Below are 22,373 nucleotides of genomic sequence, written 5' to 3'. Positions count from 1 at the left end.
CCCCATTGGAGTTGGGTGCCTCTTGCTTCCATTCTCCTCCACAGGATATGGTCCCTAGTTTGACTCCATCTCCTGTGATGCAGCACACTTTTCCCTCAGGTGAGGGTTGGGATGGTGATGGCCATGATGCATTATGGGCTATGCTGTCCACCCAGGGAGTCCAACCAATGGGTAAAATAGGGACATCAGGAAACAGAACTACAATTCCCAGAAGGCACTGTGGTAATCATTCACAACTGAAATGTTCTGCTTTCAGCTGAAGTTTTTCAGTTTCCAAGCATTCAGTATTTTGATGAAAAAAATCAAAATTTTAGTCAGAAAGCAAATATTGTCATTGTAGGTGAATATTGTTGTGATTTTGTATGGACAGGCCAGTGTAATTGTGTTCTTGGGCAAGCCAGGGTGGGATTTTCGAAAGCATCTAAGTGAATGCGTATAAATCTCGTTTAAAAACCATTGGGTTGTGATTCTAGTGCACATAGGCACTTTTCAAAATCTCATCCTGTATGTTTTTGTGCTTCTGATTGTAAGCCCATTTTCAGGTCTTATTTGAACTGAAACTCTGAACCTTTTGAGGTTTGCCTATCACTCATTCACATTATAATTGCTATGAAAGCACCTAGCCCCAGGAATAGGTGTTTCAAATGAAACTGCAAGAAATAAAATGAAATAACAAATAGTCATAACTCATCAATACAGAGCCCAAATAAAGGAAGGAATTAATATTTTACAGTGAAATCAATTCTTCCTTTGGCTAACCTCTTTCAGTAATGTCTATTAACGCAAACAGGTGTGAGCCAGGAACTCGTTACAGTTTGTATTACATGACTTTCCACAACATTTGGTAAACAACTGCATGGTTCTAATTGAACCTGTATCTGGGGACGATGAAGCCTTATGAGTGATGGTAGCATCACCTTACTGACCACTTGTGGAATGAAGTTTCATGAAGGACACAAGTAGCATGGGAAACCAGTCAGGTATTTAACATTATATCTTGTACCATTAGAACTGTTAAAGAGGTCTATGTTTTGCACTCCTGGTAATGGAGAAAGTACTGGTACACTAGATTTCTATCTTCTTGCTCATCCAAAAGCTAATCCCTATGCCAGTTCATTTTATATCAGTTTTACTATCTGCCTTTTTTGTTTTTATACTGCAGCCCTTAGTCAATTTTTTTTTATAGGGAACTGTAAAAAGTCTATAAAACATTCACTGTCAGCAAAGTGCTGTCTTTAAGGGCACCATGAGTGTTAACCCAAACAAAGTCACTGCACAAATGACGACACTCTGCAGTTGTTCTTTACAACAATCATACCTTTCACCCAAATATGGTACAACGCAACACACTAAGACAATGTGAAAGGTTCAGCTAGAATTCCAAACCTGTTCAAAATCAGGATGGTAGTGGAATAGCGAATGTACAGTAAACATGGGCTAATGCAGTTCCAAGAGCCTATGCTCCAAAATTCTTCCCTTCCCCTCGCTGCAGGCCCCGTCATTTAACATTATCATTACTGTTATTATCTTTAAATTGTGATTGGTGCTGTACATTGCCATGCACTTATATAAAGCAGCAGGGATAGCAGCACCATAATTTCTAATGATTCCAGCTAGACCGCATGGTGTGCTACTGCCACTTGACTTAGCCCACAAACCAGTCTTTTTTACCTGTTGCCATTAGAGATGGTCGGTCACTTCTTGTCCACAAAGACATTGATAGGTTTGGGCTGATATTAAAGAAAGTAGATGAAAGGAGCAGCCACCCAAGTATTCACAGGATTCCAGACCAGCCTCATCCAAAAATGATTACACTGAATGTTATTGTGAGCTTCTCAGTCCCTGCTTAAATGGGTGACCCACGTGAATGAAAAGAAATTGAAATAATTTCCCATGGGGAAAATAATAAAATAAATGGCAATCTTGAAAATCAGGAGCAGGTGAAAGATATAATAAATTGTTGTACAAATTTAAGATAAGTGCATTATGGAATAAAATGGAAATCAGCCTGAATGGCAGCCCCAGTCTTAAACACCACAGCCTTTTATCCATAATGTAATCAACCTGTAAGTATATATCCTACACTTTTCCTCAACAACTAATAGCATGGTTACCATTTTAAAAATCAATTGCTGGAAACTCAGCAGGTCTGACAATCTTTGTTAGGCTAACTGGTGTTTTCAAATCTTGAGAATTCTAGGGAGTTCTCTTGGTCAAAAACAGCACAAAGCAAGTTCAAAAGTAACAAAGCCCTGAAAAGTATAAAATGTGGATACAGCAGCCAACAAGAACCCATAAAAGACAGTGCCAAATTTAAGTGATGCATAACTTATCTTCCTCTCCCGAAAACATGTGACAGATGTTAGTCATGCCACTTAATGCATTAGTGGAAGACGCTCATATAGTACAACAAGAGAAGTTTAAGAAGCTATTCAGAATAAAATTTATGCTGCACTAGCACCTAAAGCCCCCAATCAGAAAAAGCCCCACATGGCACTGCACGAACACGTAAGAAGATTCTGTGTCTTCCCTGAAGAGCTTACAGTCTAGGACACTATATTGATATGTAGTGGGTCATTGAGGACTGGTAAGGGGCAGAATTGAAGAAGCAGCGTTCTTTAAAAGTTAGATAAACTAACTGAGGATTCACGATTACGCTCTAGGGAATCAGCAGAAGATCAGATTACACTGTGGGGAAGATAAGTAGTTCTGGATGGCACAGGAGAAGAACAAGTGATGGATGATGGGACAAGCAGGAAAAGAGAAGGTGTTACCCAGAGTTTTTAGAACCCAAAGCCGTGATAACTTTACTGTTTTTTTAGACAATGTTAGGAATAAAGTAATGTAATAAATCATTGGTACAAACAAGTGTTTTTACCTAAAAGTATTTTATTAGGTTTTAAATAAAGACATATATGCTATAGCAGCAGGTTTACAGCACCCCAAACATTTATAATTACCCAAAGTCTAAACGGTTTTAAGTAACTAACAGCCAGACTTCTGGGAACCCTCCTTCTGTCCAGCTGCTGGTGAGTTTAGGTGTCAGTTCCTTCCCAAATAGAAAGCTTCCTCGGACTGCTCCAAAGTGTTTACTTTTACTTAATTTTATAGTTTATTTTTATAAGACACATAACTTATAGACATTCCTAGTGGGTTACCAATTTTTTTTAGCTTTCATAAATTACCTTTTTTTATTAATACATTTTAAATATTTTATCCATAATAAACTTCTATTTAAGTGTACTTACTTTCTTATTTTTATGGTACATTAATTTTGTTCCATTCTTTCGTTTTAATTAACAAAAACTAGATATGTGGTATTTTGTTTTCAGCTAGCAGTAGCTGAACACACAAAATGGCTCACTGCAGTAAGAATGTCAAGTTCTAGGGCAATGAAAGGGTGTCCATAAATGATGGATATGGCACTTTCTTTAAGGGTTTATCTGAACCAAATGGAACTTTTGGAGGTTTGTATTCCTGCTGTGTATAACTGTGCTTAAAAAACAAGGTCGTGTGTGTGTGTGTGTGTGTATATATCTACATCTATCATTTTGGCATAAAACAATAGAACCACTTGAGTTTTAGTCTTCTTTTCAAATCTTCTCATTTCATTAACAAAGAAAAAAACCAAACTCATCTGCTGAAAACAAAATGTTGTGTAAGAACAGAGTGTCATTGTAATGAAACGTGTTCTTCAATGTTCTGCACTTCTACACTGTGAACTGTTCATTCATTTAGTTTCCCCCCACTTTCAGCAGAGGATGCTAGATAGACAGGCAACTTTTACATAGGAGAGGGCCACAAAATCCACTAAAATGCGTTGGCAGGACTTTTTTTTTTAAGTGACTAGAAATGTTTGCTACCACACAATTAACTGAGTATTAACAGTGTAAAACCAAAGTGCTCCTAAATATAAAAGCCCCTTATAGCACAACTTTTAAATAAAAGAAAGAATGAAGGAAAAGTTTAATCATAAATCTTTTACTATCCTTTTTTTCAGCATGCAGAAAAACAGAGGATTAAGAAATAAAAGAACAAAACATGAAAACATCTTTCTTAATGTTTTTTCTCTGCCGCTCCCAGTCTCTGCCTCCACTTTGCTCGCTCCCAGATGTAGACTCTGCCATGTGGGGCAAAGTTGGGGACTGAGAGCAGGAACCCATGCGCTGGGTCGCAATGCCACTGAAATTTGGCCCAGCCAACCCTAAGTCATGCCAGCATGGATGGGATGCTCCCAGTACTTCCTCCCCATTTGTGGAGATGTGCCCTCCCCCATCCACTTCTAGGGGATGGAGGGGGGGTTCTCCAGAACCTGATTGGCTCTAAGCTCCAAAGCAGGAAGCCAATGGGGAGGCAGTAACTGGAGATAGGTAGTGTGGGGAAGAGTCAGAACCTGTGTTGATGGGGAAGCGAAGCCAAATGGGGTAAGCCACTGGTTGCCCATTCCTGTTGTATAGGATCTAACAGAAAAACTTCCATCAAAGTTTTGAGTTAATTTACTGAAGCAGTTACCAAAACAATTACATACAGACACAAAAAACAACCACTGACATCACAGTTAGAACAGTAAGTGGAAAGTTAACTATCAAGAACGGCACTGAGTTTGACAACTCTACATATAGCTACAGTATAATCATAACTGCAATCCGGAGAACATTCTTTCCATAACTGCATGTTACCACAGCCATGTGTTGTTCTATGTGAATGAAGAGTATAAAAATATGTTTCATTCTAAATCATTCTAATGGGGCAGGGCAATCAGCAACAGTCCCAAAAATGAGACAATTAGCAAGGCACTGTATTTTGATGATTTTGCTGTTGCTAAGGCTGCTTGGAATGAATATTTGGTGGGTATTTGATGTCCCAAGCCATTAACTCTATTTCACGAAGGAGGCAGGATATCAATAAAAGCAGCTCCTCACTTAATAGCAACAAAAGCATGCTCAGGCTACTTCTCCACCTGGTCCTACTGGTCCAAACTCCTGTGCACTTCTGTTGATGGAGAACACAATAAAAACAAGTCCTCTCCCCTTGACAACTAGGTCTGAGCCTGCCATTGCTGCCCCCAATTGTCAGCTACATTCCAGGAAAGGGGAGAGAAGACAGTACTCTCCCAAAAACCGCTTAGACCTCCACTGTCCCCAGCGGCGAGCACGGGAGCCAATTTAAGCAGGCGCAGCAGGACAAAGACTGTGTTCTTAGTTTTAGATTTCGGGGGACTTTTTTCTTGTTTGTACTGAGGTTATTCTGGCAAAGGAGGTGGGTTCTTAGTTTGTTTAAGAGGTTGAAGTATACTAGAGTTGGGCAAAACTTTTCAGACAAATAGTTTATTTGACAAAAAATGAAGCTTTGTTGAACCCAAACCCATTCAAAAAATTGATCCGATTTAGTTGTGGCTCCGAAAAAGTTTTTCAGGGTCAGCTTCAGAAAACCAGCCGTCTGTTCCTTTGTAACCTTTAGCCCAGTAGTTAGACCAGTTCCTTATAATGTGGGAAACCAAGGTTTGAATCCCTAGTCAGGAGCACAGACATGGACTTGGGTCTCCTCACCACCAGGTGAGTGCCCTAATCACCAAGCTATAGGTTATTCTGTGGTGGGCTGCTTTCAGTCTCTCCTGTTGATGCTCTGTTCCACTTTGTATTAATTCATAATTATCCATTGAGCAACAGAGAGAGAATGACTCTATAGCCTGGTGATTACGGCACTCACCTGGGAGTTAAGAGATACGGATTTGAATCTTCTCTCTGCCTGATCTAGAGCAGGGGCTCTCAACTTCATTGCACGGTGACCCCCTTCTGAAAAAAAAATTATGACACGATCCCAGGAGGTGGGACCAAAGCCTGAGCCTGCCTGAGCCCTGTCACCCCAAGTGGGATGTCAAAGCCGAAGCCCAAGGGCTTCAGCCCCAGGCAGGGGGCCTATAACCTGAGCCCCACTCCCCAGGGCTGATGCTGAAGTCCGAGTCCCACTCCCCAGAGCGGAAACTCTCAGGCTTCAGCCTCAGGTGGTACGGCTCAGGCTTCAGCCTCAGCCCCAGCAAGTCTAACGCCAGCCCTGGCGACCCCATTAAAAAGACGTCATGACCCACTTTGGGGTCCCAACCCACAGTTTGAGAACTGCTAATCTAGACTTCCATTCTCCCTGTGGATGGGAAAATTCTGTAGCACTAGTTGACAAGGGCATGTCACCCCACCATTTCTCAGTGCATCACATTAAGTAGTAGCAGAATGTCTTTTCCACTGATGTGTTTGTCAAACTCCTAGCTTCAGGATCTGTGACATTTTGATAGGTACAGTTATGTGGCTGAGAAGATGGAAAAATATATGTGCACTGGACATTGTAAGACAGGAGAGAGGTTGATTTGCAGAGCTGGAGGAGAGTCCAAGATTCAGAATATTTTTCATAATTTGCAGAGGCAAATTAAGCAGATAAAAATTTGCTCCACCAGTTATGCGCCCATTGGCAGACATTTATAATTTGTTCCACAGGCCCCAGTCAGGTCTGTTCTCAGGATGCAGAGGTAATGGTGGGCAGTGACCCTAACCCTCAGATCTAGTTAAATAAATCCCTGATGTAACTCAAGGGCTAACCTGGTTATTTCAAGATCACAAAACTGTGTACCTTCAGCTCGTTCAGGACATTTTTCTAAAACTAACTGTAAGATGACTCAGCCATGAGAGGTTTTTTTTTTTTCCAGTCAACATGTTTTCCTCCTTATTCTTTAAGTTTTAGTGTGTTTTGGTTAGAATAAAGGGGGGAGGGAAGGCTTTACTTAACTATAAAACAAAAAATCTCCACTCTGGGAGATTACAACCTAACCATGTTACAAGTGGGCATGGAGCTCCATCTTCTGCCCTACTGGGCCTCAGTACCCAATCTTGGTTCATCAGTTCTCCTTGGCCACCTGTTTGACACCTAAACAGGATGTTAACTCCTTGTTTGACATAAATCAGAGAGCAACATCGCACCCTGTCACACTTACCTTTTTAATTTTATTTTTCCCATCACAAGAATTATCATCACTAGCTGGGAGGTTGAGTTTTTATTCAGTTGTGCACCTCAACAACCACGCTGGCCTATATGTGACAGCAAGCCAGAAACAATCCTTCCGTAGATTGTATATACTTTTATCAGTGCAAAGATACCACAGTATTAATACTCTAGGTAATTCACAATCCTTGGGCAATGGTCCATATCACCACTTACTGGCATATTTAATTTTCTGTATAGTAAAACATTGCATCAAATTCTACACTCATGCTAGTGTAAATCAAAACTAACTCTATTGAAGATAATGGAGGCATACTGGTATAAATGAGAGCAGAATCTGTCCCTTACATTTCTAAATGTAAGCAGTCTTTGTAATTTGATGAGCTTCTTCTGACTTTGAAGCACTTAAAAACATTTGCATTTCAAGGTATTTCATAAATAGATTTTATGCTTTATTAGCTACCTACATGAGCCATATTCTTTAGCAACTGCACCTGTTTCCTTGTAACTGGATTTTGAAATTTACATGGGGAAATACATTAAGTAAGATTAAGAAGGAAAATTGACAAGCCTAGGTGTAAATTTCCATCCTATTTTGACTAAGAGACAGCTATAAAAATTCAGTTTCTTTTCCTTAATTAGAGTTTCCCAATGGTGGCTATTCAAATTATTTCTTGTAGAAGAAAAAAATGTAAAAAATCTGTATTTAAGGATTAGTATTCTTAGATTAGTCGAGAGGATGAATGTTCTGAGGTTATGTCAATTAAAATTATGTCAATTTAAATGATGAAGTCAGTGATAAATAATTAAAATGTAAAGCATTCTTAGATTAGTTGAGAGGATGAATGTTCTGAGGTTTAAAATTATGTCAATTTAAATGATGAAGTCAGTGATAAATAATTAAAATGTAAAGCCATCAGGAATTATACAAGTTACATGTTTTTAAAAAATCTCCAAAATAAAAAGCAGAAACCGGCTGCAGAAGCAGCTTTTCTAATTACAAGGTTCTCATTGGTGAAACTCAATGAATAAAAAAAATTAACAAATCACTCAGAAAACCACTCGGAAGTCACCTGGCCTCTTCTATGTGGATCCTTAAAATAGACTCAAGTCCATGAGACTACCTAAACTTCAAAAAGCAAAGACAGTGAGAGAGATCCAAAAAGTAAAGGTGGAAAAGTCTAGCAGCTTTATAAACTCAAGGGTGATGGGCTATATCAACCCCACACTGGGCCCCAAAAAGTTAAAAGATAATGCTAGGCCCAGGTAACCACACCTTGCCAAAAGCAGCTCAGAAGTCCATCCAGGCTTCAAGAGAGAGGAATCCTTCTCCAGGAAGCCTGACAGAAGGTTAATCCTGAGAGAGGACCACAGAGCAGGTAAGGCCCACAGGCAGGGCCTTCTTAAAACACCACCACCTTTGAGAACCAGCAGGTCCTGCAGGGGCCTGCTCATTTGGACTCTTTTGTTAAGCTATTGAATGTTTGGACTCCAGGGAAAGTCACAAGGTGCTTGCTCAACTACCTGGTGTGCTGCTCTGTCTGATCTGCTTCTGTCATTTCAGTCATAAACATGCCCACTCTGCTTTTTTACACACGGAACATAACATAGGCACCTTGTAGCAGAAGCTTTCCATGCAGCCTCCCTCCTCAGCTCACCACAGCACATCTTCCCTTCATAGCTCCCACTGGATTCTGTTCCTTCTATTTATATCCTTCCAATTACATCGTTAGCCCTGTCATTACCATGCAGGTGTTCGTACTCCCCCAACAGAAAGTGTTTAATGGCTCATAGCTGAGCCTGTAGCCTTTTCTGTGCAGCAGTAAATTCAGTGATCAGGGTGCTGCAGCTAGCACTCTGTCACCTGATCAACATCCTATACAGCAAACAGGGAAAGATTAAGAATGAGCTCTCAAAATTGGATACTCTCATAAAAAACCAACCTTCCACAAAAACGTCCTCATGGCTGGACTTTACAAAAACTAGACAAGCCATTTACAACACACACTTTGTTTCTCAACAAAAGAAAAAGGACACTAAACTATCTAAACTACTACATGCCACAAGGGGCCACAACAATGGTTCCCTTAACCCACCCAGCAATATTGTTAATCTATCCAGCTATTCTCTTAGCCCAGCAGAAGAATCTGTCCTATCTCGGGGCCTCTCCTTCAGCCCCGCCATCCCCACGAACATCGTACAGTTCTATGGTGACCTAGAATCCTATTTTCGACGTCTCCGACTCAAGAAATATTTCCAACACACGTCTGAACAACATAACTAACCCATAGAGACCTTCCTACCAACACTACAAAAAGAAGGATTCTGGATGGACTCCTCCTGAAAGTCGAAACAACTGACTGGACTTCTACATAGAGTGCTTCTGCCGACGTGCACGGGCTGAAATTGTGGAAAAGCAGCATCACTTGCCCCATAACCTCAGCCGTGCTGAACACAATGCCATCCACAGCCTCAGAAACAACTCTGACATCACAATCAAAAAGACTGACAAAGGACTTGCTGTCGTCATCATGAATAGGTCGGAATATGAACAAGAGGCTGCGAGGCAGCTCTCCAACACCACATTCTACAAGCCATTACCCTCTGATCCCACTGAGGGTTACCAAAAGAAACTACACCATCTGCTCAAGAAACTCCATGAAAAAGCACAAGAACAAATCTGCACAGACACCCCGAGAAGCCCGACCAGGGGTATTCTATCTGCTACCCAAGATCCATAAACCTGGAAATCCTGGACGCCCCATCATCTCAGGCATTGGCACCCTGACAGCAGGATTGTCTGGCTATGTAGACTCCCTCTTCAGGCCCTATGCTACCAGCACTCCCAGCTATCTTCGAGACACCACTGACCTCCTGAGGAAACTACAACCATCGGTGATCTTCCTGAAAACACCCTCCTGGCCACTATGGATGTAGAAGCCCTCTACACCAACATTCCACACAAAGATGGACTACAAGCCATCAGGAACAGTATCCCTGATAATGTCACGGCAAACCTGGTGGCTGAACTTTGTGACTTTGTCCTCACCCATAACTATTTCACATTTGGGGACAATGTATACCTTCAAATCAGCGGCACTGCTATGGGTACCCGCATGGCCCCACAGTATGCCAACATTTTTATGGCTGACTTAGAAAAATGCTTCCTCAGCTCTCGTCCCCTAATGCTCTACTTGCGCTACATTGATGACATCTTCATCATCTGGACCCATGGAAAAGAAGCCCTTGAGGAATTCCACCATGACTTCAACAAATTTCCATCCCACCATCAACCTCAGCTTGGACCAGCCCACACAAGAGATCCACCTCCTGGACACTGCAGTGCTAATAAGCGATGGTCACATAAACACCACCCTATACCGGAAACCTACTGACCGCTATACTTACTTACATGCCTCCAGCTTTCATCCAGACCACACCACACGATCCATTGTCTACAGCCAAGTTCTACGATACAACCACATTTGCTCCAACCCCTCAGACAGAGACAAACACCTACAAGATCTCTATCAAGCGTTCTTACAACTACAGTACCCACCTGGTGAAGTGAAGAAACAGATTACAGAGCCAGAAGTTACCTATTACAGGACAGGCCCAACAAAGAAAATAACAGAACACCACTAGCCATCACCTTCAGCCCCCAACTAAAACCTCTCCAACGCAACATCGAGGATCTACAACCTATCCTGAAGGACGACCCATCACTCTCACAGATCTTGGGAGATAGGCCAGTCCTTGCTTACAGACAGCCCCCCAACCTGAAGCAAATACTCACCAGCAACCACACACCACACAACAAAAACACTAACTCAGGAACCTATCCTTGCAACAAAGCCCGTTGCCAACTGTGTCCACATATCTATTCGGGGACACCATCATAGGGCCTAATCACATCAGCCACACTATCATAGGCTCGTTCACCTGCACATCTACCAATGTGATATATGCCATCATGTGCCAGCAATGCCCCTCTGTCATGTACATACGCCAAACTGGACTGTCTCTATGTAAAAGAATAAATGGACACAAATCAGACGTCAAGAATTATAACATTCAAAAACCAGTCGGAGAACACTTCAATCTCTCTGGTCACTCGATTACAGAATTACAGACCTAAAAGTGGCAATTCTTCAACAAAAAAACTTCAAAAACAGACTCCAACTAGAGACTGCTGAATTGGAATTAATTTGCAAACTGGACACCATTAACTTAGGCTTGAATAAAGACTGGGAGTGGATGTGTCATTACACAAAGTAAAACTATTTCCCCATGTTTATTCCCGCCCCACGGTTCCTCACACATTCTTGTCAACTGCTGGAAATGGACCACCTTGATTATCACTACAAAAGGTTTTTTTTCTCTCCGACTGGTAATAGCTCACCTTCCCTGATCACTCTCGTTACAGTGTGTATGGTAACACCCATTGTTTTATGTTCTCTGTGTATATAAAATCTCCCTACTGTATTTTCCACTGCATGCATCCAATAAAGTGAGCTGTAGCTCACGAAAGCTTATGCTCAAATAAATTTGTTAGTCTCTAAGGTGCCACAAGTACTCCTTTTCTTTTTGTGGATACAGACTAACACGGCTGCTACTCTGAAACCTGTCACAGAGGCCATGTCCCAAATTGAAGGGGCACATAAGTATCATATTTCAGGTTCCCAAAAAGAGGACACTGCCAGAGACAGAGGGGAAACTGGAGGCAGGGTGCTGGGTGTGCGTGTACTGGGAGGGGTTGCTGGATGGGGTACCTGCGGCAGAGGTACTCACTGGAGGTGGGGGACAGTGTTGCTCACTTCCTGGAGGCAGGCCAGCTGGCACAAGCCCAGGATGCAGGATCAGCCATCAGACAGTATCTCTCTGCAGGACCCCCTCCCCAGGGCTCAGAGCTGGGGCCAGGGAGGGTGGGATCTGGCAGCTGCAGAGGAAGGACCAAACAGGAAGCAGACCGATCAGGGCTCTTTCCGAGTTGCAGTGACTGCTCTCCAAAATCCTGGATGCTGCCTGTTATTTGAAAAATCTGTCCAGACAGAAGGTAGAGGATCAAAAAGAGGCAATGTCTGAGAAAATCTGGATGTATGGTAACTTTAAACAGGTAGGAAATAGCTCAGGGCAGCAGACTTAGACCCTCTGCTGGGAAGACTCTGATAGTGTTGCTTCTTACAGGGCCCTGGGCTAGGACCTGGTGGAGAAGGAGGGCCCATCCCTTCCCATGTCCCCTTTAAAGACAGAGACCCAGGCCAGTTAGGTTCAGGAACCAGGCACCTATACCATCCTGACCAAAGGACAAGGGCTGGAGCTAAGGTGCTCTGCTAGGCAGTCTGGCCCTCCGAGTGCTCTATCAACAAAAAGATAGTATTACGTTGGTATGGTAAACAGAAGGACAGAGGCTAGAGTACTCAGTAAAATAGAAGCAGCAGAGGTAAAGAGAAAGGAATACATTTATGTGTACATAGGATGTTATGAGATGGAACTCACTTGAGATTTTGTGGTAAATCCCATGAGATTTCATTTCAGACACAAATTTAGTTTTGTATTTACTCTGGGTTACCCCTAAACAAAGCTATCAGACACAGGTGGAAAAAATAAAAGCAGCAGAGGTAAGGAAGACGAGACATTCTTTACAATGGGAAGTAGACATAAGGTATGTGTGATGGTTAGAGCTATAGAAAATTGGTGAGAGGAGCATTCCCAGAATCTAGTTCAGCCCTTGTAGTACGTTACAGCAGCCTCAGCAGCAACTTCTGTCCACCTCCAGTTACAGCAGCTAGAGATCACGGGAGTACAGTGAACCCCGATCACACATTTCCTTCCCTGACATGCCCACTATTGAATATTCTCATTTATGTAGCACATAAAGGCTATATATAAGTAAAAAATAACAGGGGCCTGATTTTCCATTGCCTTATCCTTTTACACACTTTTGATGTGTAAATGGCTATAAGAAGGTCAAGGCAATAGAGAATCAGACCCAATATACCTGCCCCAAAGAGCTTACAATATAAACTTAATTATGGCATTCTCCCTTGCAGCTCATCGTCCCTTTGAACTGTATTCAGTTCTTAAATCTGAGGTCATAATACTAAATATATACCTTCGGGATTAAGCAGAAGAAGCACCTATGTCTTCATTTTAAAACAAGTATCTAAAGCAATCAAAAAACAATAAGAAAAAAAAGTATTGTACGAAACACCCTTGTTTTTCAAGTCTATTGGCAAATTAAAGTCCACCTATAACAAAGAGAGCAGCCACTGATCTGAGACAGGACTCAGTTATGGTCAGGAAAACATAATCAGCTGGTATGATAGAAACCAATGGCTCTTGAGATCAGATTGAACTTTAGAAAAAGGAGATGCATTAATAGGCTTGGTCCTCTGAAGATAATGAGAATCAGAATCTTATCAAAAGTGTTGTGATGGAAGAAGAAAATAATTCAACCTGATATTAATTGAAGAGATGATTTGGGCTCAGAAGCAAAGGAGAAGAGTCTACTCAGCAGCTAGATGCTTTTAAAGAAGGGTAAATTAAATTTAGTAGTGGCATGGAGATAATATAAGAGATTATTTTTATGATATAAACCCAGATATTTTCCATGGAGGACATCAGAATATTGGACAAAAAACAACTAAATGAGTTCACTTTACTTTTCCTCATTTTTTCCCTCTTATTCTCAGTCAAACATTGACAGCCTGTTACACCAGGAGTATAGTTTACGATAGATTTTGGTCCTAAAGGACTTCCAGTAGACTGATATTAGAAAGGGAACACTAACTGGGGTTTTGTTTCAAGTGCTCTGGAATACGAAGCATTATCTAATTAACCTATAGTAGGGAGAATTTGGTTTCCAAATTGAAAATATACAAAGCAGAGATTCTGAGATTTTTTTTAATTCTGGTGGAGTTGACATTATTTCAATATACTGCTATTTAATTATACAGAGTAGGATGTTTGCAATCTCAATGAGATCTTCCCTGCCATAACCATGAAGCAGACAAAGAGAAATCTCCCTACTATAGACAGGGAGGCAGAGTCAAGGATATGAGTAGGTTTGACCAGAGTGTCTGTTTTTATTTTTCAACAACTTAATTCTAACATAACATTGTATTATATTTCCATCTGTTGGAATCATTACCTTGCTACTGTGAGAAGCACAAGAATCCTTAAAACTATTCTACGTGCAGCCAGTAGAGAAGTCTCAAGATTAGTCCAGGTGCACTGTACTTAGAACACATTAGCAAAGCTTCTAGCTTCCGCCATTCCAATGTGCTAGAGACATAAGCTTGGTTCACGCTTATTAAAAAATAGAAGCTGTAATTTCTCACACACCAAAGAACTGATCAGCTCAACGGACAAGAAAGAATCTCCATCACATCCATATACATTTGCACAATTGGTAGGATGGAGGATTTTTACCTTCCTCTCAAGCACCAAGAAGAGGTCACTGTTAGAGGCAAGATACCAGATGATGGACTAGTAAGGCACCTTAGACTAAAAATGGTTATTTTCCTTAATTAGCTCTGAGGTGAGCTGCTGGGACAGCTAGTGTGAATGTAATTTTTCTTCACTGTCTTTGATTCCAAAAGAAGAGCTCTCAGACCCAAAATGTAGCATCAACAATGCCAACCGTAGCACAGTACGACATTCCATGCACAGAAGCAGCACGCTTCTGAAAGCACTTCCTTACATAAAGTGTGCAAGTTTTGTCCGGACCATTTCAGTATTCTTACGTAGCTGCAAAAACTCTCAGTGTGCTCATCCACGTTCATTTAATCCTCTCTTTGTCACAGAATGTGACCTAGAATTACTAAATATCACCAAAGAGAGATCTCTCTTAACATTGTAATGAGTATGTCTCAGAAGTAGCCTGAAGCATCTTAGACTGCCAAACGCTACAAAAACAATGCATTTCTCATGGGGTGTAATCAATTAAAGCAACTGTACACTCTGTAAAAATGTCTGTGACCCTCCATAGTCTTGTTCTCCCACAACTGCCACCCTGCTGTGATTGAAGACATGTTTGCTAGGCTATTTGCTCCACCAGAGATTTTAATGACATCCACAGGCAGGAATGAGCAGACCTTGGTCCCTAGCTTTTCAGCACACTACATTTTTCATTCCAAAACCTTTCCATAACAAATCAAACAATTTTTTCCAGTCATTAATGTAATGGAAAATAAATTCTGAAATATTTTTCATCTCAGTCCCACCAGATTCTTGAGGAACTTCAGGTCAAAACAAAGTATAATGCCCTCTCCCTGCCCTCCACTTTTGTGCAGACCATTTGGAGAAGCTGTAGATTTCATTTATGTTTTTCTATTTCCCTTCTTTCTTACCTTCTAAGGGATTTATTCTCAGGAAACCTTCTTACTGGACAAAATAGTGTAGTTTGCCAAAATGTTCATGAGTTGTACATACGGAACTGATAGTATGGACTTTATTCCTGTTTCAAAGAGAAAGGGGTACAGATTGGGTGCATATTGACCATTGAGTGGCCTTAAAACTGAATAGTTTGTGTACAAAACAGAACAGAATTTGCTATTAAATTGTCAGTGTATCACAAGGTGATTAAATATGGTAATCACCATCAGCAGAATATTTTATATTAATGGAAAGCTTCTCATCCTGAAGCTACCAAAGCATAAAAACTACAACATATTAATTTTATAGTAATAGGCTGCAAACACTTCTGCACAGGATTAACTTTAAACTGGTGTGATTACTCATGTGTCACCGTTAAACAAGTGCAGAAGTGTTTGTGGGATGAGAGTATAATATATTAGGAGACAGACTGCTCTAGTGATTTGCAGTGCAATAAGTGTGGTGGGCAAAACCAGGAGCATCTACATGATAAGAAATAGTTTGCATTTAGTCTTGGGCATTATAACATGTTTTATTATGAGAGGAACTGATGGCCAGGGCAACTGTTCTCTCTCTCTCTTCTTTTCAAAAAGTGTCACTGCAAACATTGCATGGCTTCTCAGGATGTCCTGGTCATCACTATACCACTCACTATGGCCATCCAGGACTTCGAAGGCCTAAATGATAATCTCTGGTCTTTCTGACCCAAATCCCAAGCTCCTATTCATCTTTTGGAGATGCACATGTGTTAGGGTTTATGACACACATTAAAGCACATCTGATTCCATCCGGCACAAGACCCTAATATATGTAAGCCTGCACACAACACAATGTCACCTTGGACAATCACCAGCATAGTAGCAGGGAGTTTTACTTCTTATGGTAAGAATGACACTTCTAACAGAGCAGCACACTGGGTATGAGCCCAAGTAGCAGCACTATGTGAGACTCAAACCTCCGGCCACCAGTCTCAGGGACAACAGTGTTACAAACTGAGCCTTACTGACCATCCGGCAGGCTAGTATAAAAGTAACACACTACTTTCATAGTAATCTCTTCACAAGATCAGGACCAGATTTATACCTTACACCCCCTAGGCACAGCATCTTCAGCGCCCCCATCTGCCTACAGCTAACCATTGTTTTGCACACAGTTTTAGAGAGGTAAGGCACCCCTTGAATGCCGGTGCCCCGAGACACGTGCCTACTGTGCCTAATTGGAAATCTAGCCCTGCACAAGATTTTTTTCTACTCTCTCTAAAAACAAAGTGAAACACGCTATCACAGATAATTAAATAATCCCATGTGGAAACAGAATTTGAGAACACCATGTGGCAAGGCAAACACTAAAATCCTCAACACAACTACCGCTGAGCATGCCACCTACCATTTATCTTCTAGAGCGTGTTGACCCTGCTAAACAACTATGCAATTTCTAATTACATAGGAATGAATAATGATCTTGTGATAAAGACAGAGGTTGGGAGTTACGAGACCTGCATTCATTTCCTAGCTCTGTACAACTTTCTATCCACAGACCCCGATGTGATCTCGGACCAGTCAATTAACGCCTGTGCCCCAGTTTCTGATCTGTTAAAAAAAAGTAGGCATAACACCACCAAACACACAGGGAAGCTGTGAGGCTAAGTGTATGCTTGTAATGTATTTGGTATGTTTTAAGGGGAACATCGCGACTACACAATGGCATTGTGTGAATATATGGCACAATATATTTAAAAGGGAAAAAAGATTTAGAATATTTTAACAAAGATAAGGAGTTTCTTTGGGGTCTTTATTTTATTTGTTAAATCATCCCAGATTAATACAGTTTCCACTCATATCTGTATTTCAATTGGAGTATGCAAGGTTTATTCCAACTAGCTGTAACTATTGACATATACTGCACTTTTTCTTGGCAGGCAGGTAAAAAACCACTGTCTAGTCTCATTCTTACAAGCAATGGGAGAACCTCAAAAATCTGGAGTTTGAGCTAACTTTGAAAAGCTGGTTGGATATTTATTCAAAGTTTTAGCCAAACTACCTAAACCTGCTGAGTCTGCAAAATAGGGTTGGATGTGTCCTAAGAAGAAGCACTTTTGAGAGATTTCTCACACTTGGTTCTAGGCCCAGATGATAAACATACAGTTTAAAAAAGATTATCCATCGTTCAGCATCTAGAAAAGTGCTTGGTTTAAGTTCAGGTTCAGAACTGGGCAGAGGAACCATGATTTGGGGCTTTTATTTTTTGGAACCAGTTTGGCCAAAACTCAAAAATAAGAATTTGATTCAGTTCAAACAGCCTCAGGCTTTAACTGAATTGACATTTCTGTTCTACACCTTTCAGAAATTTCCTTGTAAATTCAGAGGCATTTTTCATGTTAATGAGGCCATAAGCTCAATTGGAGGGGTAAATAATCTTCTCTGCTTTATGGATGAAATCTAGAGATGAGCTAACACAAATAATAAACAGATAACACAAATAATAAACTCTCCTTGACACTTGTATTGTTCCTGGGTAAGGGCAGGATTTTTTTAACATTTTCAGTCCATCTTAATATATGAACTAAACACTTTTTTTTTTTAAGTATCACAAGTCAGCACATTTTCTTAAGAGAAAATAAGTCACCTAATGAAGGAATATGAGTACTTATTACTTCTAATAAGGTCACAGTTTAAATTCTTCTGGCATAGGAATGTAATGCTGTCATACTTGAGTCTAAAAACATCATTTACTACTCACTTCCTCTAAAGACCAGCGTAATTTAAGAACTGAATGCTATAAAACATGTGCTTCCCAAAAGAGGAGTCAGGCATTCCTATTTACCTTTAACAATAATGCAAGAAAAAAGGGGCAACAAACATAGTGCCCTAGAATACTCTGATGAGTTAAGATGAGAAAAGGATACAGATGGGATTTTCAAGAGAGCTTGAGGGAGTTAGTTGTCCAAATCTCATCTAATTCTTTGGGATTCTAAATCAATCCGAGCCTAAAAGAACAGGCCTTTAAAACATGTCAAATAAAATATTTTATAAGCAGTAGATAACGTACCTGTGGAACCTACTCCTGGAGGATATTAGTGGGACAAATAGCTTGTAAAGTTTAAAAAGATAATTAGATGTTATGGGCTGAATCCCCTTTTGTGCTCAGTAATTTTTTGGTGTCGCTGTGAGGTGATGCTGCTAGTAGTGGGAAATATATCCTCAAAAGGAACCAATTCTTGGCTCAGCAGTTCTGGGGCTGGGTTTAGGCCAACCTCAATCCCAGTGCCGGTTAGAGCAATAAAGTTTTCCTCTAAATTCTGTTGTCTCTGTGCCAGCCAAGGTCTCTCCAATATCAGAGGAATTTTCATCTATTTGTTTAAAGGCAGCTTTCAAGTCCTTTAAACTACCAAAGCAATGGAAAGAGGCCTTACAATAGACCAGGACCTGATTCTTAGTAACTCACCTTCTTTTAGGAAACACAGGTTACTGGGTTCAGTACAAGTGTAACTGTGTGAAATTCTAAAACCTGTGTTATGCAGGTCACAATAGATGATCTAATGGTCCCTTCTGGCCTTAACAACTATGAATTTATGCAAATATGACCATGTTAAATTTCAGTACCAGAAGCATTTACGCTATTAAACTATTTTATAGTTATAGATACATAACATGTACCTGAAGTTACACTAGGTACAATACAAATAAAGCTGACCAGCAACTGGGTCAAGTAGTAAATTTCCTCTTATGGTATAGTACTTAATTAAATACATTATGGTGGATATTATTATTATGTTTATTACAGTAGTGCCTAAGGACCAATCAAGAGTGGGGCCTCATTGTGCTAGGCACTGTACAAACACAGAGTAGCAGACAGTCCCTGCCCTGAAGAGGTTACAATCTAAACAGATCAGCCAGACAAAGGGTAGGAGAAAGGGTAGAATGCAAAAGCAGGGTGAACTGTGTGACGGCAGCAAATGTCATGTTAGTGCCATGATTTTTTCTTTGGTGGGTTTAGTTATGAGGCAACCAGATCAATGGAGAGAAAAGGGAAAGGAAGGGAAAAGGGTGAGGGGAACAGGTCCGGGGAGAAGAGGGTAAGAGGGACAGGAGTGAAGCTGAGGTGGAGAGACTGTAAAGGAGCAGGAATGGGAGGGTTATAGCAAACAGCCCATTAACACAGGTCAGAGAAAGTCCAATCAAAACTGAAAAAGTTCTCTGACTGTCCGTAGGTCCCTGCTTTGGTGGTTTCTGCAGCTGCTCCTCTGGGGGAACGTCTACACTGCGGCGGTGAATCTCAGAGCCCAAGTCAGCGGACTCAGGCTTCCTGGGCTCATGCTACAGTGCTAAAAATAACCATGTAGACATTTGGGACTGAGCCTAAACATGTGCACAGCTATTTTTAGTGCTGTAGCACGAGCCCTGCAAGCCTGAATCTGTTGACTTGGGCTCTGAATCTCACTGCCACAGTCTGCTGCTTGCTGTGTAGATGCATTCTGGTTGTCTTTGGTTCCTCCTGGCAGTTTTTCTGCAAGCCTTCATGTGGGGGGGCCACAACCTGAGTCACAGTGCCCTCAGAGCTTGTGTGCAGGGCGGGGTGGCTCCCCTACCAAGTTCTGGGTCTGGAGAGGTGCTGGGGGGGTGACCAAAAAACATTTGGTGTAGGTTGCTACTGTAGGCAGTATAGGTGGAATACATGGACCACTACTTTGTTCTAGCAGATTTATAGTTGTGTTCTAGTTGGCAGCCGGTATCAAGTGGAGTGCCCCAGGGGTCGGGCCTCGGGCCGGTTTTGTTCAATATCTTCATAAATGATCTGGAGGATGGTGTGGATTGCACCCTCAGCAAATTTGCGGATGACACTAAACTAGGAGGAGTGGTAGATACGCTGGAGGGCAGAGATAGGATACAGAGGGACCTAGACAAATTGGAGGATTGGGCCAAAAGAAATCTGATGAGGTTCAATAAGGTTAAGTGCAGCGTCCTGCACTTAGGACGGAAGAACCCAATGCACAGCTACAGACTAGGGACCACATGGCTAGGCAGCAGTTCTGCGGAAAAGGACCTAGGGGTGACAGTGGACGAGAAGCTGGATATGAGTCAGCAGTGTGCCCTTGTTGCCAAGAAGGCCAATGGCATTTTGGGATGTATAAGTAGGGGCATAGCCAGCAGATCGAGGGACATGATTGTTCCCCTCTATTCGACATTGGTGAGGCCTCATCTGGAGTACTGTGTCCAGTTTTGGGCCCCACACTACAAGAAGGATGTGGATAAATTGGAGAGAGTCCAGCGAAGGGCAACAAAAATGATTAGGGGTCTGGAACACATGACTTATGAGGAGAGGCTGAGGGAACTGGGATTGTTTAGTCTGCAGAAGAGAAGAATGAGGGGGGATTTGATAGCTCCTTTCAACTACCTGAGAGGTGGTTCCAGAGAGGATGGTTCTAGACTATTCTCAGTGGTAGAAGAGGACAGGACAAGGAGTAATGGTCTCAAGTTGCAGTGGGGGAGGTTTAGGTTGGATATTAGGAAAAACTTTTTCACCAAGAGGGTGGTGAAACACTGGAATGTGTTACCTAGGGAGGTGGTAGAATCTCCTTCCTTAGAAGTTTTTAAGGTCAGGCTTGACAAAGCCCTGGCTGGGATGATTTAATTGGGGATTGGTCCTGCTTTGAGCAGGGGGTTGGACTAGATGACCTCCTGAGGTCCCTTCCAACCCTGATATTCTATGATTCTATGATTCTTAGATCTGGACACTACCATGTCACAAACAATTAATTAGAAGCAATTTTGATAAATATTCTGTGGGAATCAAAACTCTAGCACTGAAGTCATATTCCTTAAAAGGAATGATATTGGCCATTATTCTTTGATGTAATCACATCAGCTTTGTATTCAACAGTAAGTGAAATCAGGCAATTGCTATTGTACAGACATTACTTCACAGATAACATTACATCTTAAAGAATAATGGTTTCCGTACATCACCATATAACTATTTAATATAGCAGACATGCACTAATGTTATTAGCATGCAGTCATTTAGAAAGCACTGAAATCTTTGCGACACGTTAAACACAAATATGTAGAAAACACAGTAGAAGGGGCAAAAATCTGACTGTACGCTGTTTAAATATTTTTATAGGGCAACTAAATTATTAATGCCAAATTTGCATATATTTTTATCAATACTGTTTTAGCCATCATATACATTTCACAGCATAGAAGAAAGCAGGTCATCTGAAACATTTATCAGCATGCAACTGAAGTAGAAATAACTGATACAGGACTTCTTGGTGTAGGGCCTGAACCAGAAGTTGGATTAGTGTGGGCAAATCTCTGTGTCCAGGAAGAGTCCCACAGAAGTCAGCAGAGCTCCACCTGGGTAGAATGACCTGCCTACACAGATCTGATTTCAGGATCAGAACTCCAGACTTCATGAACAAATCTTTTGAACAAAGGCCATACCTACAGAATGGGGTGAGGGGTTGTATCCTGGGAAGCAGATACTCTGGTAAGGATTTCGGGTCATAGTGGAGAAACAACTCAACATGAGCTCCCAGTATACTGCTGCAGCTAAAAGGGCTAATGAGAACCTTGGATGTACAAACAGGGTTATAGTGGGTAGAAGTAGGGGAGCAATTTTACCTCTGTATACAGCATTGGTGAGACCGATGCTGGAATGCTGGTGTCCACATTTTTAAAAGGATGTTGAGTAGATGCAGAAGACAGCCAGAAAGATAATTCAAGAGCTAGAGGAAATGCTTCACAGTGAGAGACTTAAGGAGGTCAATGCGTTTAACTTATCCAAAAGAAGACTGAAAGGTGACTTGATTACAGTGTACAACTAACTACCTTCTAAGGGAGTAAATTTCAGACACTAAAGTGCTGTTCAATCTGACAAAGAAAGGCATAACATGACCCAGTGGCTGGAGTTGAAAGAAGACATATTAGAAACAGACACAATTTTTTTAACAGGGAGGGTAATTAACCATCGGAAAAATCAATTTGCAAGTATGGAGTAGG

At 41.3% G+C, this 22,373-nt stretch overlaps 1 protein-coding gene across 7 annotated transcripts in view; it reads right to left on the bottom strand.

Moving 5' to 3' along the window:
• The window catches only part of CHRM3 (cholinergic receptor muscarinic 3), a 474,710-nt gene that overhangs the window by 130,923 nt on the left and 321,414 nt on the right, over positions 1-22,373 (bottom strand). Inside the window, exon 2 of one of the 7 annotated variants that reach the window (XM_074947051.1) lies at positions 15,345-15,451. The exons of the other annotated variants lie outside the window; for them this stretch is intronic. The gene's annotated coding sequence lies outside the window, so the exon portion shown is untranslated. The remainder of the gene's footprint in view (positions 1-15,344; positions 15,452-22,373) is intronic. 7 annotated transcript variants of the gene reach the window in all.

This window comes from Natator depressus, chromosome 3, assembly GCF_965152275.1.
Source record: "Natator depressus isolate rNatDep1 chromosome 3, rNatDep2.hap1, whole genome shotgun sequence".
Lineage (NCBI taxonomy): Eukaryota > Metazoa > Chordata > Testudines > Cheloniidae > Natator > Natator depressus.
This window is presented reverse-complemented; position numbering and strand designations above follow the sequence as displayed.